Source organism: Juglans regia, chromosome 3 (assembly GCF_001411555.2).
Source record: "Juglans regia cultivar Chandler chromosome 3, Walnut 2.0, whole genome shotgun sequence".
NCBI classification, from domain to species: Eukaryota; Viridiplantae; Streptophyta; class Magnoliopsida; order Fagales; family Juglandaceae; genus Juglans; species Juglans regia.
The window spans coordinates 16324081-16330080 of record NC_049903.1 but is presented as its reverse complement, the minus strand read 5'-3'; the positions used below and the strand labels follow the sequence as shown (position 1 = coordinate 16330080).

Below are 6000 nucleotides of genomic sequence, written 5' to 3'. Positions count from 1 at the left end.
TTCAAATTCTCAATATCACTCTTTCTCAGATTTCAAAGATAGCATGACAAAATTTAGCTCATGTTTACACAATTCATGTCAGAAATTATTTTTCTTTTTTTCATACAGATTTCATGAGTAATGCATATAAGCGACTGAGGTTGGTTTTTCCCAAGTTCTCATTTCATCACAAAATATGCAAAGTTTTCAGAAAGTCAACCTCAGTCTCGATAATTCGTGTAAAACCTAGTATAGGAACCCCGCTTACCTGAACTTTTTAGCTTTTCTGAATATTTCCATAATCTTGCCGAATAAATACCAATTGTCACCTATACGGAATACTGAACGTTACTAAACTTCTAAAAGAACTGCTAAAACTCTCCATCTACTTAAATTCATTATACGGAAATGACTTTGATAACTCTATAGTTATCAGAAATCTAATAAATATATTATCATTAAAAATAATCTTAACTTATTATAATATAATTTTATCATGAAAAAAAAAAACTTAAACTCATTTCGAAAATTAACATAATCATAATTAAAACTCATATCTTGATAAACTATTATTAAAACACTAACTTAATACTGCCAACATATAATCTAGTAGGAAGTCATACTTAAGCAATATTAATTCATAAAATATTCTTAATAATGCTTATATTAAAAATCATCGTAAATGACTAATCATATCTAATTTAAAACTATCCAAGATTTATTTCATATAAAAGGCTTAAAGTGTTTTTTTTTTAATAATTTTAAACACAAACAATTTTCTACCAAAATTAAACCATAAAATTAATACCCAATAATATAATTGAAGTCTTTAAATATTTTCTATGAAATCAAGTTTAATATAAAAATATGCCTTTTGGACCATCTGATGACAAGGGTGTTTAGGGAAATAAAAAAATATATACAAGGGCTCTTTGGGTAAAGCATGTATGGTCACAACAAAGAAAGAGCTATGAGATTAAAACTTCCAGAATCAAACCATGTGTAAGGATCAGTCCATACTCACCGAGAGGGGTGGCCAAGGACGACGGAAGCGGCGGCTGGACTAGATCTACGGTGTATGGCTTGGCTGAAGTGCACTGACAGCGAGAGAGAAAGAGATAGAATCCAAGAGAAAGAGGGAGAGGGAGTTACGGACCATGCAACATGGGGGCTGCAGTTTGACCATGGAATCTTGCTTGTGATCTGCAGTGGCTCCACTTGCGGGTTCACAGCTGGGCTACGGCACACGGACGGCAAGTGACTGTCCGACTAGCATGAAAGCTGTGTTTAACGGAACCAGGCTCTTGGTGATGGGTTGTTGCGATAGTTCAGTGATAGGCGGCAGCGTGGTGGTTGAGCAACGATGGCGACCTGCAATCATCTGGCGTGTAAGGGTAGCGATGGCAGAGAGATGAGGAGAGGGAAACTGAACACAGAGGGGGAAAAAGTTTGAGAGAGTGGGTGCTCTGTTTCGGCTTGACCAAAATAGAGGTCCTTGTACGTGCGTTGAGCCGTGTGCCTAGGCTGTTTCCATGGTGGTCAACGGCAGAGGGAGAAGTTTCGGATGGGGTATAAAGCAGGGGCAGGTGACTACGACGTGAAGAGAAGAGAAGATGACAGCTTATACTCGGTGATGCATGGTGTTTTTCGGGTGTCTACGCAGCGTTAGTGCAAAATGGCAGCAGTCAGAAGAATGTTGATGTTTCAAGGTGGCTGTCAGAGGGAAAGAGCCTGTTCTAAAGAGAGGAGTTGTGATATGAGGATAAGGAGTAGAAGAGAAACCATAGAGACGTGGAGGTTTTGGAAACCGGGGTGGAGCAAATTTTGGGGGTAAAGAAAACTGAAAGGGAAGGGAAGAAATCGGGGAAAGCAATTGAAATGTGAGGAGGAAGATCTTGCTAAAACAGCGTCATTCCCTCATGAAAGATTGGGCTTCCACACTGTCTGGGCTTGGGTTTCAGGGGCTGGGTATTACAGTAAAAATGCTTTGAGATGACTTTCTCCTATTTATTTTTTTAAGCATTCTAGAAGTCATATAAAACTCATCATGATTTCAGTAACAATAAGCACAATCATTTTCATAAGAAAAACTCTACTCATCATTCATTTTCTCATGATCATCCCATGATATTACATTAAATAATAGATTTATAAATAAAATCTAATAAATAATCTAATCATCTAATGCTAGTACATTATGGGATGATGAGAACATGAATGATAAGTAGTATTACTCTTTTCATAATCATGATTTAAAATAAAGGTATTTTTGCAAGAGTATAATATTTTATAATTATTTTATAAAAAATTCATTTATTTAAAATATGATTATAAAAAAGGCCGGTTGTGTACTTATCATTTTACTAACTTTTAATAAGATTGATGAAAGTGAAAGATCCATGCACGCGGAATTACGCTTCAAACGTACATGATGTCAAAATCCTAATTAGCAAAGACAGAGATTGTTGATCTCTTTGAATGACCAGCGTAATTAATAATAATAGATAATTCAGCAAAAAAATGATTTATAATTAATTACTATTTTAAACTTAATTTTACGACAGGTACCGGGTTAGTTTGAAATTAAGATGGTAATCCTTTAAAAACAATAATAATAATAAAAGGAAAGAAATTAAGATGGTAATGTCCTTTTTAGGTAGGATTTGTATAGTGAAATGAGATGAGATGATTTTATATAAAAATTAAAAGTTTAATAAAATATTATTAGAATATTATTTTTTAATATTATTATTTTAATATTTAATAAAATTAAATTATTTATTATATTTTATATAAAAATTTTAAAAAAATATAATAGTTAAATGTGATGAAATGTGATGGCCTCGCTTTGTGAAGCTGTGGCCTCATGAACTGGTGAACCTGGACTGGTTTTGCCGTCGGTCTTGTTTTGTTGGCAAGTTTTGAGACACGTTTGTCAAAGTTCTATGTTGTCAAATCGCCATGCAATTTGGACTTTACAACGTGTACGAAATTTCTTGTGGGAATTCGTGATTTTTCCCTGGCCAATCAGCTGGATGCATGATGGAATGGTTTCCTGCAAAGTTAAAAAATATGTACGTTATATGCAACAGCTGTTATAAGCACCATTGTACGCACAGTTTTCACATTAATTTCCAAGTATTCAACACTATAAATAAGGACGCCCGCATCCTGATTTCAGCACAGAAACACAAACAAAAATGAAGCCCGTTAGCTCTTCAGTGCTTATTCCATTTGTTATTACACTTCTTTTCACATTTTCATGGGCAACTTCGGCTCACACTCATGAAGACTTCCTTCAATGCCTGACCCTTCATGCTGGAAACTCCACCTCCTCAATTTCTCAAGTCATTTACACCCCCGCCAATTCCTCATATTCATCTGTATTGGAATTCTCCATACAAAATCCTAGATTCTCAACACCTGCCACCCCGAAACCTCTAGTAATTATTACGCCATTGCATGTCTCCCAAATTCAAGCAACCATTAAGTGTTCCCAAAAACATGGCATGCAAATAAGAGTTAGAAGCGGTGGTCATGATTTGGAGGGCCTTTCTTATGTTTCTTATGTTCCATTTGTCATAATCGATCTGATAAATCTTCGTTCAATCAATGTTGATGTAGAAAATGGCACTGCATGGGTTGAAGCCGGTGCCACCATCGGTGAAGTTTACTATAGGATTGCCGAGAAAAGTAGAAACTTTGGATTTCCGGCGGGAATGTGCCCGACTGTGGGTGTTGGTGGACACTTCAGTGGGGGAGGGTCCGGCACCTTGCTGCGCAAATATGGCCTTGCTGCAGATAATATTGTTGACGCCCAAATGATTGATGTTAAGGGCAGAATCCTTGACAGAGAATCCATGGGAGAAGATCTATTTTGGGCCATTCGAGGAGGTGGAGGGGCCAGCTTTGGAGTCATTGTTGCATGGAAAATCAAGCTGGTTCATGTTCCATCAACTGTGACTGTATTCACAGTTAATAAGAACTTGGAACAAAATGCAACCAAGCTTGTTCATCGGTGGCAATATGTTGCAGACAAGCTTGATGAAGACCTATTCATTCTCGTTATGTTAACTGGTGCCAATTCTAGCCAAGAAGGGAGGAGAACAATACAAGCTTCATTTATGTCCTTGTATCTCGGAGGGATAGATAATCTCCTTTCATTGATGCAAGAAAGCTTCCCAGAACTGGGTTTGGTAAGAGAAGATTGCACTGAAATGAGCTGGATTGAATCTACCCTCTACTTCGCCGGGTTTCCAAGTGGGGAATCCTTGGATGTACTGCTAAGCAGGACTCCTCTAACAAGATCAACTTTTTTCAAAGCAAAATCTGACTACGTGATGGAACCTATTCCATAAGTTGGCTTGGAAGGGATTTGGGAGAGGTTTTACCAAAAAGAGGCCGAGGAAGCAAGTTTGATGTTGATTCCGTATGGGGGCAGAATGAGTGAAATCTCGGAATCTGCAATTCCTTTCCCACATAGAGTTGGTAACATCTACAAAATCCTACACGTGGTGTATTGGGAAGAAGAAGGAAGTGCGGCATCCGAGAGGCATATAAGTTGGATCAGAAGGCTTTACAGTTACATGGCTGCCTATGTTTCAAAATCTCCAAGAGCTGCATACATCAATTATAGGGACCTTGACATAGGAACAAATAGCAAGGAAGGCAACACAAGCAATAGACGGGCAAGTATATGGGGTATTAAATATTTCAAGAGCAACTTTAACAGGTTGGTTCATGTGAAGACCATGGTCGATCCCACTAATTTCTTCAGGAATGAACAAAGCATCCCGGCTCTTTCATCCTGGTGAGAGGTGATTTTAAAGATGCTTAATTACAGAAGATATTGTACTCAACAATAAATCCTCCCTCTATCATGTTTTACCTATTATTCCATGTAATAAGCACATATCGTAAAGGCCATATATATCGATATTTTATGTGCATTGTAAAATAAAAGGGCTTCCACAAATTGAGGCATATAACCTGCCAATGATATATATATATATATAAATTTTAAAATAATAATAATATTAAAAATAATATTTTATTTAACTTATCTAAAATCATTTTATCTCATCTCATTTTATATCATTATCAACGAGGTCTTAGCTCCATTATATATAATATTTAAAAAATGCTTTCCTTTTCAACAAAAAATTTGACATATGGGCAGCAGAAGGCGGAAAAAATCCACAATCATTGTCCAATATATTTCTATGGATAAATTAATTGCGATTTAGATAAATGATTAGGTGGCTTATAATTTGATATATACAAAAATAATTTTAGATAAAAATACGAGCTCTATATAGCTATATATACTTGAGGGTATTTTACTATCTAGAATTTTAAATTAAAGCATTGTCAATTAAAATATATTAATTTAGTAGCTTCTTCTTAAAGGAAAGGCCGTACGAGATCAACTACTTTAAAATTAATAAAGTCCTTAAGTAGAATCAAAACGAGCATTTATAACGGATTATTTAAGACGAGAATGATTATTTGTTATGAAAACAAATTAACTTATTTTAGCAGGAAATAATCATTTTTGTAAAAAATAACCGACTATAAATAAATTGTTTTCTTGTAATGGCTATTATTGATATTATATCCACACGTGTCTGTGTGTGATCTATCTATATCATTTATATATGTATGCATATATATATACATAGATATATACACGTATGTATGTATGTATGAATATTTAGAAAGAATCCAAAATTTACACAAGAAATTTGGTGAAGAAAAGTGACAAGTTGCATGGTCAAAGTTCAATATTGTGAAAGTTGCCATGCAATTTGGACTTTACTACTAGCAGACGTACGCTAGCTTCGAATTTTCTCTGTTCCGGCCAATTTAATTTCTTGCATGTGGCGATTCATCTCTCCAATCTGGATGTTGGAATGGTCTGCAAATTAACCTTAGAAAATACAAATTGCAAAAGATAATACCGCCGTAACGTTCACGTACATTAAATTTCCAAGTCTTAAACAAGCAGCGGATCCTCCTCAT

The 6000-nt window shown here is 35.5% G+C and overlaps 1 pseudogene; it reads left to right on the top strand.

Annotated features, from left to right (window-relative positions):
• The first annotated feature begins 3179 nt into the window (after positions 1 to 3179).
• LOC118347916 lies at positions 3180 to 4800 on the top strand (annotated as a pseudogene).
• Positions 4801 to 6000: the final 1200 nt, after the last annotated feature.